Below are 13,098 nucleotides of genomic sequence, written 5' to 3' on the forward strand. Positions count from 1 at the left end.
AAGGCAAAATTCGTAAAAGTACCAAGGAATGTTCAGCAAATTCTTTTTTTTTAAATGAGGGGGGGATTTCTTGTTTTTTTTGGGGGGGTTAGGGGTGTCCCACCCCCCAAGAAAATAGCTTAAAACCACCACAGGACCAATTGGTATATACCCTGAACTGAAGAGTAGAATCCGATTGGTTCAGTGGTTACCGAGATCTTAAGGGACAGACGGACAGACAGACAAACAGATGGACAGACATCATTCTCCTTTGTATTATAGATAGGAAGATTCTAGATGACTAAATTCTACATGGCTACAGATCAATTTCAATTAAACAAAAGCTTTGCCGTCAAAAATGATCATATTCCTCAAATTTTGAAGATTATATAAATGTTTTACACCCTGTGGTATTAAAACGTATGAAAGCCAATTCCCAATGCAAATTAAAAGTTTTAAAATTCTTAATCACTTTTAAATTTCCCCCTTTCTATTAAAATTCACTTAAGGTTATAAATTATTTCAATTAATATTCAAATTTTTCCCTGGCAAGCAAGGGCATGCAAACTATTTCTGCTGGGGGGGGGGGGAAGGGAAGAGGTGAGATTGGCCAAAGTTTATCTTAATTATCTGGAATACTTTTCGTACTTCCTACAAACATAAAAAATCAGCTGGACCACTAAACAACCTTTAACAATTTTTATGGAATAGGTTCATGTGGAGGGGGGAGGTGTATCAGCAAACAAAAATAACAACATTCCTGAGAAAATTTTCCAACTTAAAAATGTCAGGGGGGGTATAGTACCACCGCATTAACTTGCCTATTCTCAGAGGTTTCAAAGTTTTCTTCTGTTTACTCCTCCCCCCCCCCCTTCCTTATAACTCAAAACATATTTTCATCTTTTATGCATATATGTACTGTAATGCTTATTTAGAAAATTTCTTAATATTTTTAAGTACAACACTCTTTGATTTTACAACCTTTGTTAAATTATCAAAGTAAGCATTTATTCATCAGGAATAAGCATTTTTGCGCTTACTGGATAATACTCAAAGAAAAACTTTATAAAACTAGAATAATTATTAATCCCATTGTATAAAGACAGCTTTCCGCAGATATTAAAATGAAAAATTATAAGATTTAAACCGAACCAGCCAGTGCTAACATAACTTGTATTAATTCTATAATCTTAATATTTGTCAAAATTCGAATGTATTACGATGCTATACATGATTTTGAAGTATTGCTTTCAATTCGTTCTAATCCAGTGGATATTAATCGGTTTCGAAACCATAAGGAAAAAATTTATTTTTATCGAACTAATTAAAATCAAGAAGTTGAAATTTGTTTATTATTACTATCCTAATAATTACTATTATCTTGTAAAATTAGTTAATGATCTTTTGATTATCCTAATTTACACTAGATTTGAAGGTAAAACATTCAAATTTCTAAAATATGACATGAAAGCAAAACAAATACTTTTTTAATGATATTTTAGATATTGCTTGAATATATATAAAAATGCATAATTCATGTTGTAATAAAATATAAAATGCATAATTTACTGCATTTTTTATTTCATTGTTGTACACACTACATATGGTCATGTTGTCAGAGATTATGAAAAATGTCTCATTTTTGTCAAGGATAATAATTGTAAAGAATGATTATATTGTTCTGCAAGGGATAAACTTTCCATGTACAGTACACAAACAGATACAATACAGATTTCTTTGTAATTAACTTTTTAAGTTAAAGGGGATAGAGAGATGGAACCAGAAAAAAAACTAAAATAATAGTTAGAGCATCGCTATATGCTTCAAAGCACTTGATTTTTACAAGTAAGATGGCATAGATCACTACTATTTTACATCCTCTCCCAATTCAAATTTTACCCTAATGGTTAAATTTTTATGAATAATTTCTGGCGTAATTCACACCCTATAGATATTTTTACCCTTTTTAAAAAGCTTTTAAATGAAGCCTTACAAAGGGTCTCAAAAATCAGCCATGTGACATCTTAAAAATGAGGGATTAACCATTTTTTTAAGTGGTTATCATTCTTTCTTCTCCTCTCATCCCTAATTTCTATGACGCCACATGGCTGATTTTTTTCTAACCCAACTTGCATAGAAATACTAAATAAATCTAATATTTTAGACACTCCTGCGTTTGTCAACTCTAACATTATAGATAATCCAAACATTTGGCGTTTACCAACTCTATATGTGTCCTTATATTAAAATTGTCATTGCTTAGTATTGTTGTCATTTCAATCAATCTTTGTGTCCGCAAAATTTGTAAAAACCTGCTAAATCCTTCACAATCACTTTAAGCAAGGTTTGTGACTCCTAAAATATTGTCCCGCTGATGTACATACACTATTTGTAATACAATGGAGTGTACGTGGACAGACAATTTCAGAATGAGGCTTTTACCAACTCTATGTGTGTGTTATATAATAATCGTCATTGCTTAGTATTGTTGTCATTTATATCATTCGTTGTATCTACAAAGTTTGTAAAAACCTGCTAAATCACAAACACTTTAAGCAAGTCTCGAAGGTTTGTATTATTAAATATTGTCCCGCTGATGTACATGCACTATTTGTAAAACAAAGAAGTTTACGTGGACAGACAATTTTAACAAGAGGCGTTTACCAACTCTATGTGTGGGTTATATAATAATTGTCATTGCTTAGTATTGTTGTCATTTCTTTCATTTTTTGTGTCCGCAAACATAAAAGGTTTCATTTATCTTTGTTCTTCCAATCTTTTTCCTTTATCAGCCTAGATATTCTTTTTTAGTTGTGTAGCTGCTTTATATGTGCATGTGTCTGTCCTTTTGTCGTTTGGTCTTTTTTTGTGGGCCCCTTATTTTTACTTGAGTGATTCAAACTCGAAGCAGAGCTCAGATTTCCGCTCAGTGAATGTGTGAACCGGGATATAATGAGCAAAACACGGTTATGGGGGGAAAATTAAATATTCCTCTTCCCGGTACGAAAAGGGGGGCGGCTTGCAGTGATGTCATGAGCGCCCTTTTCTATTTTTTTTCATGTTTCTTCCTTTTTCTTTCTTTCTTTTCCGTTATTTCATTTTTTTGTATCTTTTGGTTTGCCCACAATCACATAGATCTAGCCCACATAATAATAATTATAATTTTAAACAGTTCTGTAATATTGAACGTAATTGAATCTATTTAGTAGCATAAAAATCAAAAGTGTTTCATTTTCAGGCTTTACCATTATAGTGCAGGCTGTAACTTTTTTTTGTTTTTGGCAGTTAATCTAGCATAGAAACCCCCAAAACCCCATGCTCTAAAACAAATTGAAAATAAGAGGGTAGTTTTTCTCGTTTTTCCTACTCTGTTGATATTTGGTTATGTTAAGTATGGGGTAACCACTGGTCATGTAAAAAAAAATACTCTCACCCTATTTCCAATTTATTTCTTAACTAGAGGAAGTTTCTGTGCTCGCTAAGTACTTTAAGCGAAAGCACATGGTTCTGTCGGCTGGTCTAAATGGAGTTCTCAAAAAAACTAAAATTTTATCGGAACAGATAACACACCATAAATTTTATTATAATGCGGAAACAGCAGGGATCTCAAGGGATAAGACAACGGACGATAAATTTATGTAAATATATTCCAAATGATTATAAACAAAATTACTCCTTCTGTAAAAAAAAACTGGCTTATAGGTTTGGATACTGCTAGTACATACCACCCAATCAAGACTTTATAAAGCTTTTTAGCCAACGAATAAGAGAAGATCTTCATAAACCAGGTATCATTATAATTTTCAGTCCAATGTTCCCTCCCTCCCTTTAAAGAAATAAAGAATATTCATGATTTAAAAAAATTCTGCAGTTAAGATATTTATAGAATAGATATTTATCAAATCGTATTATAGACAGCTTTCCGCGGATATTAAATAAAAAAATTTAAAGATTAAAACCAGTTTTATTACCCTCCACGGACCGAAGAACCAGGCTAACTAAACTGGCATTAATTTTATTATTCTTATTTTAATATTCGCGGGTAATTGTCTGTAATACGATGCTATAAATGATTTTTCAGAATAGCTGATAACCGGTTCTAATCCAGCGGATATTTATCGGTTTCGAAGGCATTACTGGAAAAGTAATGATAGGTTTTCTTTACATTTATAGTAATGCGGTACAATATTTAAACATTTTCAAATATACAATTTAAAGTAAAATTTTGATAATATTGTTTAGTATTTTAGACAATTGTCTGCGAATAAGAAAATAAAAATAACTTTTATCTGGATAAGGGTAACTTTGTTTCTCATAATTGATGTGTGAATGCACCAAATTATCGTCCATTGTCTTACCCTTGCAGGATTAATCCTTTTTAAGTATGCTTCACAACCGGTTTTAATCCAGCAGAAATTCATTGGATTTTGATCCGAGACATACGGGAATGAACATATCGTAGACAGTTCGGAAAATGATAATAGTTATTTCTTTCATCGTATTATAAACCACTTTCCGCGCATATAGAATGTACAATTATAAACTGGTTTTAATCTTATGATTGTACATTTTTATAATCGTAGAAATCGGTTTATAATACGATGCTAGACATAGTTTTTCCATATGGATGAGGACCGGTTCCTATCCACCGGATTCGAATGAATACGATAAAAATGAATTAATTACTAAAATTGAATAAATACAGTAATATTGGACAGCAAATATAAGTTCTGTCTGCATTAATTTTCATCTTATAATTTGACTTTACATTACTGCATTATACTCAGGGTTCAAAGGAAGGGCAATGCAAAATATTTTCAATTTGAAAAAATATAAATAGGACAAGACTGCTTTTAGCCATCAAAGCGTAGATAAAAAATCAGACAGTCAGACCATAGACGTCCAAGAAGGGGGGGGGGGGGTCAGACAAACGAACATTTACTCTTATTGGGTGTCATCACTTAAAGAAACAGAATTTTATTTCAAATTTTGAATAAATATTCTGTATATGAATCGGTATTAAAATTATTTGTATACTAAGAAATATTAAGTTTAAATTTTAGAGAAGCTTTATTATCAACTTTACTTAATCTTCCAAAGGAATCGCCATTTTAAAAGCAATATTAATGGATAATTAACCGACATAGCTATTCACTTTGGACGGACGGAAGTAAATTAAAATCTTTAATATGAAAAATATTTTCAATCAAATCTCTTCAAAAGAAACCCATTTATTTGTACATTTATTCCTGAATATCTTAGTTGGAGAAACTTTGCCATTTAACTTTATAACTCCAACAAATCTATAGATATAGATGTATAATCCAGAAACCTACCTGGATCCAGTGTTGGAGACCTTTCTCGTCTACTACCAAATTGCTTTCTTCTCTTTTGGAGTGATTAGGTGTGTTAATATTACCGACGCTGTTGACTTATATTTTCAAAGACCCAATTGAATGTTGGTACAGGGTCCACGGAGTGGGGACATACATTTACTTAATACCTTCCCCCTCTATTGTTTTACTCTAATATAACTCCAACAAGATAGTGGGAGGGAACAGACATACTAATTAAACAATCACAATCTTAATAACATTATGATGTGTTTATTGTATATTATCTTATATTTATTAAAAATCAAAGATTTTTTTTAACAAACATGTCCTAACTTTTGTGATTTCTTTAAATAACTAGTCAGTGCTTTTAGTAAGTAGTAGATGAAAATGATCCATAGAATTTAGATATCCAATCGGTTTTTAGACCTCGTATTTTGAGGTAATTTAAGTTTTAAAAAAAAATTAAGTTGGTTTTAAGGTATTAAAACGCAACAAAGAAAGAAGCCAATTGCCATTATGATCAAAAATAATTTGACACCATACTTTTTGAATTCTGTTGAGTAATTATTGAAAAAATCTATTTGGTTGAACCCCATTGAATCAAAACTTTAAACTTTGGGAGCTCGTTACAAATGGGTAAAAAAAATCACAAAAGTTAGGACACTTTAGGGTAGATCCTACGTCCGTCCGAAATGCCACTTATAGATTCAACAATTTTGAGACCGATTTCTAAATGTAAAAAATACTCTCTCCTAGTGCTGGCTCTCTATAAGTATCAATGTCCGTTTGTCCGACTGTCTTTTTATGAGCTTCGCTTTTTTTGGTTTTCTTTGTTTAGAACCCATAGCTAGTAAATTTGAAACTACTTTTTAAATGCATTTGTTATATCAATAATTTATAATTGTTAGGCGAAATTTTAATTCTATTGTCATCATATCTATAATGGGTGGTTTCCCTTAAATTGCCTGGTTGATCATGTAAACCCCCCAATCCTTATCTTAAAATTAATTGAAAATAAGGGGGGAGCTTTTAGGTTAGGTTAGGTTATATTGTGTACATATTGAGCCCTGCATGGTTAGGACATCGCAGTTTAAACATAGGAAACACCTCCCCACCCCCTCATTATTTTCAAACTTATTGTGGGAGGGGGGATTACTGCGCTCGCTAGACACCATGATGTTTGTACTTAAGCTAACAACACACAAACTATCTAAGTATTAATTAAAAAGAAACTCGTCAATTTAAATTGTTTTAATTTAGACTAGTCCACAAAGTATCAAAATTACGTTTTCTTATTCATTGGCCTAACAACTTTGGGAACTTTTTTTGGATTTTGCCTGGTTGGTTCATTGAGTTAAATGTACAAATGTTTAAACAACAAAATGTAATCTACAGGAGGGGTAATTTTGTATATCATCATTAGGGATGTACACTAATTTATCAGCCTTTGTCTTATCTGTTTTACTGAGCTAGGCGGCAGGGTGATTCTAGGCTATTTTATTTAATTCTTTATAATGAGATGGTTTTAGGCTATTTTCTGCCCTTCCCTAGATCCTATGGGTAAATATGAAAGTTTTATTATATTTAAATTAAAAATGTGAAAGTTAGTCATCCAAAATGATTCATAAAAAAATTGAAGCGAATGGACTTTCCTTTTATATTCTAAAATACACTATATGATAATTTTCAGGAATTTAAAGGGATAATAATGGAAATCAATAGATGTACACCCCAATTATGAAAAATAAAATTACCCCTTATGTAGATTTAATTTATATTTGAAAAGTTTTAACTCTGCTTTTTTTAGTAGCGAAGGTACTCTATAATTCACTTTGTAACGTGATTTTCTCGGCTCCTATTCAAGAAAGACAGCTGAAATTTAAGTGAACATTCCTATGACATATGCCCATCTAATCTATACATTGTTTTGTCCATTTGTTTGGGGTGCTAGATCGATTCCTAGATTTTCAAGTTTTAATGATTTTCTCAATTTTTATTCAAGATAGAAGGCTGAAACTTTCAGAGATAAATTTATTTTACATTCTACATATTTTCACTAAGTTTTACTAAGATTTGTTTAAAATTGGGATGCTAGATCGATTCCTAGAATTTTAGATTTTTGTGTTTTTCTCGATTCCTATTAAGAATTGACGGTTGAAATAATCAGGGATTGAAAATGATCATATTCTAATTGCGGTGCTAGATCGATTCCTAGATTTCTAAGTTTTCTTAACTTAAAGGCTTCCTGATTTCCCTATTTTATCAAGTTTAATGATTATTGTATGACACTGCTCTATAGTAAACTTTTACGCGATATAAATTCATAATTTTTTAGCTTCGTTACTTATGGATGTTGTTATCCTTGTTACAATACAATCAAGATTTTAAAAAATAGAGATACAATATTTTGAGCCAACAAATGAGATGATGTGCTACAAAACTTTTAGTACCAGAGTACAATTAACAGTCCAATGTCCCCTCCCACCCTGGTTATCGTATACACGGTTTATACTTTCATATAATTTATATATTCTAATATACGCCTCTAGATGCCTCTATTGGCTCTTTAAATGCTTGATTTTTATTTCAAAATTCTAATTTGTGAAATAATTGTCTATGTTGCGTTTAAGTCTCTACTAAAAGCGACAATATTTTAAAAAATTTCAATTTTTTTGTGATTTCTCCTATGACGGTGATGGTACCCTCCCCCAAAATAGTTAGAAACCTTCCCGGGACCTATGAGAAGCTACCCTGCAAAGGAGAACTTGATCGGTTCAGTAATTAGCGAGATCCCTCGGTACAGACAAACAGACAGCCTGTTACTTTATTATAAGGATTTTCATATTGGAATCTATTCTTCAAAGCTTTATTAAATACTAGCGGCTTCGCCCCTAGCCTCTAGAGGCTTTGCCCCAAGAGGAAATTATAAAAAAAATTGTGGGGAGATTTTTTTTATTTTTGGAGGGGTTGGGGGTGTCTCACACCCAAGAAAATAGCCTAAAACCACCACATGACCAGTAGGTATATTCCCTGAAGAGTAGATTTTGATCGGTTCAGTGGTTACCAAGATCTTAAGCTTCAGACGGACGGACAGACATACATCAAGCTACTTTATATTATAGATATATAATTAGCTAAGGCTCTAGGGGCTACGTATTCGAAGTAATAGGTAAGGGATTAAAATGTTAAGCATCAGACAAAATATCTTACATAGGATAGACATGTTAGAATCATTCCATCAATTTTAAATCTTTAAAGCATTTATATCAATAGTATTCCATAAGTATATGTTTAAATTTTAAATTTCTATAGTATCCTTTTCAAATGTAACTCTATCTATTTAAAAGAGTAGTTTTATAAAAAAGTTTTTTTTAATTGTTCTTTTTTCCTTGCGCTAGGCTTTTATTAATGTTTTTATTCTTGTTTTATTTTCACATATTTAGAAATGTTCAGGGGTCTAAAGGGATAAGACAATGGCCGATAAATTGATGTACATCCCCATGATGATACACAAAAATATGTAGATAACACTTAGTGGTTGAAATGTTTTGAAACTCTACTTAATAAGCCAACAAAAGATCCCAAAAGTTTTAAGCTAACGAATAATAAAACGGCAGTATAAAACTTTGGGGACTAGTGTAATAAACAGCCCAATGTCCCCTCCCTCCCTGAATAATGACAGTGTTTCAAATTTGTAAAATATTTATGTCAACAATATACAGGGATAAGACAATGAACTATAAATCAATTTATACCCATAAGATGCTTATTGGATTGGGAAAAGTTTTGATATTGCTAATTTGAACAAATAAATCAAGATTTATTAAAAGTACTCAAAGTGTTTGAGCCAACGAATGAGTTAACGTGTGTATAAACTTTAAGTATAAGTGTACTTTACCAGAAATCTAGAGGGATAAGATAATGACCGAAAAATTGATATACAGTATACGTTACGAAAAATGACCGGTTTTTAAAATGGTCTAGCCCCCCCTGTAATGAAGTTGTAACCCATTTTTTTGTATGTGTGATCTTTATATACATGTATAATGGTGTTTGTTGCGGTCAATTAGATCAAAGAACATTTTCCGACATTCAGCAGGCTTTAAAAGAAGAAATTCAAAATGAAAAAATTCCGACCCTTATTTTTTAAAGTAAATTTTACTTAAGCCGAAAAATCACATAGTAAAATTGAATTAAGCATATGGGTTGTATGAGTTTTATCTTCAGCATAAAATTCTGCTTCCATAGACACCTTACCCGACTTCCTAGCTCTCATACAAGTCAATTGATCCCAAAAAGTATGTATCAAGACCTCAAAATCTATGATTTTTCGGCTTAACCAAAATTCACTTAAAATACAAAAGGGTTGGAATTTTTTCATTTTGAATTTTTTCTTTTATAGCCTGCTGAATATCGGAAAATGTTCAAGGATATAATTTACCGCAACAAACACCATCATACATGTATATAAAGATCACACATACAAAAAAATTGGTTACAACTTCATTAAAGGGGGGGGCTAGACCATTTTAAAAACCGGTCATTTTTCGTAACGTATACTGTACATCCCCAATGATGGTACACAAAGTTAATCATTCTATTTATTAAAATTAGCGGTTGAAACGTTTGAACAATCAACTTAATAACCAACCAATCAAAGTTTACTAAAGTCCTCAAAGTTTTCATGTCAACGAATAAGAAAACGTTATTAAAAATCTTTGGGGACTAGTGTTATAAACAGCCCATAGTCCTCTCAACTGGTAATTTACAGTCCAATGTCCCCTCCCTCTCTTGACAAAATCTAAGACTATTCCGCCGAGTTTTTGTTTATATAAAACTGATCCAAATATAAATTTAATCTTTTCTAAATATACAACAAATACTTTTCTATTCTATTATAAAATACAAACTATATAGATGGAGATTTTAACAAGGATGGCAACATCTATTAAAGCCAAGCTCCAAAAAAGCGAAGAAGAACGATCAATAACACTTACTGAGTGTCAACAATTCCAGACGGATTAAAATCAATACCAAGATTGTTTAAATAAAGATTGTACCTACATTTTAACACTTAACTACAGAGATGTTTTGCTTTTAACATTTGTGCATAATCTTTCAGGAATCATCATATACAGAATATAATTCAAATATTTTTAAAAACCAACATGGTTATAATTGACCTACGGTCGTTTTGAGTTTTAAGGTTGCTATCTTTTAAATATTGCTTGGGAACATTAGGACCATTCCAAAAAACCTAGATTACATTAATTTGTTTTCTCGTATTCATTCGAATCCGTTGGATAGGAACCGGTTCTCATCCATACGAAAAAAACTAGCATCTATTATCGTATTATATCCAGCTTTCTACGAATATAAAAATGTACAATTATAAGATTAAAACCAGTTTTTTATCCCAGAAGGCCCAAAGTTGTAAAGCTAACGAATAAGAAAACATTATTATAAAACTTTGGGAACTTGTGCAATAAACAGCCCAATGTCCCCTCCCTCACTGCAGTCAATTTTTTATTTAAATATCAACCTGTTCTTTCCCATCATTAGGGGAAGAACAATTATCGTATACCATTGCCCTATCCCTGTGTTTTAATAGTTTTGTAAGTTGTGAAATGGCGCCATTAACTTGTTGATATTAGCTGTAACCAAGTTCAATTTAATTCCTCCGAGAGAGTTGTCATCCTGGGTAACCACAGCATTTACAGTTGTGGGCAACAGTTCCTCAGATACCCAGGGATATCAAGGGATAAGACATTCTGGGTAACCACAGCATTTACAGTTGTGGGCAACAGTTCCTCAGATACCCAGGGATATCAAGGGATAAGATATTCTGGGTAACCACAGCATTTACAGTTGTGGGCAACAGTTCTTCAGATAATCAGGGATATCAAGGGATAAGACATTCTGTGTAACCACAGCATTTACAGTTGTGGGCAACATTCACAGGGAGGGAGGGGACATTGGGCTATTTATTACACTAGTCCCCAAAGTTTTATAATGACGTTTTCTTATTCGTTGGCTTAGCAACTTTGGGGACTCTTATAAAATTTTGATTGGTTGGTTTATTAAGTTGAGTGTCCAAATGTTTCAACCAGTAATTGTAATCTACAGAAGGGGTAATTTTGTGTATCGTCTTTGGGATGTATATCAATTTATCGGCCAATGTCTTATCCCTTTAGATCCCTGCATCATTCCTCAGATACGCAGGGATATCAAGGGATAAGACAATGAATTGATAAATTAATGCCCATCCCCTAACAAATTATCCCCTCTTTAGATTAAATTGATTGGGTTTTAGGATTTAGTTAAAGTACCCAAAGTCTTTATGCCTATGAATTAAAGAATTTGTTTCTAAAACTTTAGGGACCAGTATAATATAGTACAGTCCAATGTCCCATCCCCCTACAAATCTCAAGCGGTAGTTTTTTTACCTAATTTTGTTATATAACCTATCCTTAACCTCTGTATTTTACATTTTGAAGAGCTGGTAGTAAAGAAAACAAGAATAACAGTCATAAAAAGCATAGCTTAAATAAAAAAGTTTGGGGGTGCCAAATTTCATTCCATTGCAAAAAACGCGATCTTTGGTTTGTTTAAATGTCCATTTATTTAGCATTTTTCAAGAATGTCAAGCGTGGGAAAATTTTTTTGAATGTGGGAACCATTTATTTTGATTTAAATGGTACATATGATTTTCATTTAAATTCATTTTTTGGACCCGTGAGAAAATTTTTTTAACGTGAGAACCATTTAATTTTCATTGAATTTCATTTTTTGGAAGTGTGGGAAAAAATGGGAGAAAAAATATGTTTTAGTATAAAGAAATGTTCTATCAGTTTCAAACCTTTTTCATTTGATAGATCATACTGACTTTGGAAAAACTGTCAGACTGATTTTTGAAATTCAGTCTGTGAAAAAAGATATTCAAGTTTTAATTTTTTGTTTTGAAAATATTATTTTACATGTATTGACGCCATCTTGGATTATGATAATTTTTTTTGTTAGAAGATTTTTTTTCTAAAATATTTTTAAAAAATTAACTTTTTACAATAAAAAAATCTTTGAACTTAAATTGACCAATAATTCAAAGATTTTTTCTCTTTGATTTGGAAGATTTTTTATGATTTTTATTTTTAATGTCAAATAAAAACACAACAGTGAAAAAAATGAAAATTAAATGAAAAAACGTTTTATGATTTTATTCAAGAAATTATTTGCTAACATCACCTTTTTGTTGCAATAGAATGTTATTTAAGCAAACAAAATTTAGCATAAATGGATATTTAAATCCCTCGGTATTAAATGATGAGCTGACGCTCGATCATTTAATACCTTGGGATTTAAATATCCATTTATGCTAAATTTTGTTTGCTTAAATAACTCATTGAAGATAAACGACACTAGATTAAAAATTAGTCCCCAATTTTTTTTTTAATATTGATTTAGCAGTACAACTATCGTTTTCATAACTTTTCAATTAGTGGTTGAAAGTTGAAACGTTTGGACACTCAACAAAATGAACTAATCACTCAAAGTTCAATACAAGTCCACAAGGTTGTTAATCCAACGAAAAAGATACTTTGGGGACTAGTGTGATAAACAGTCCAATGTCCCCTCCCTCCCTGTGCATAGTTGCCTTGCCTAACCTGACCTGGACGATAACATCTACAAACATTCCAACCTTATAATTAAAATTTAGGGTATAACATGAACTTTTTACCAGGGGAGGAAGGGACATTGGGCTGTTTATTACACCAGTTCCCAAAGT

The sequence above is a fragment of the Acartia tonsa genome, chromosome 2, assembly GCF_053477335.1.
Source record: "Acartia tonsa isolate MP-2025a chromosome 2, ASM5347733v1, whole genome shotgun sequence".
Lineage (NCBI taxonomy): Eukaryota > Metazoa > Arthropoda > Copepoda > Calanoida > Acartiidae > Acartia > Acartia tonsa.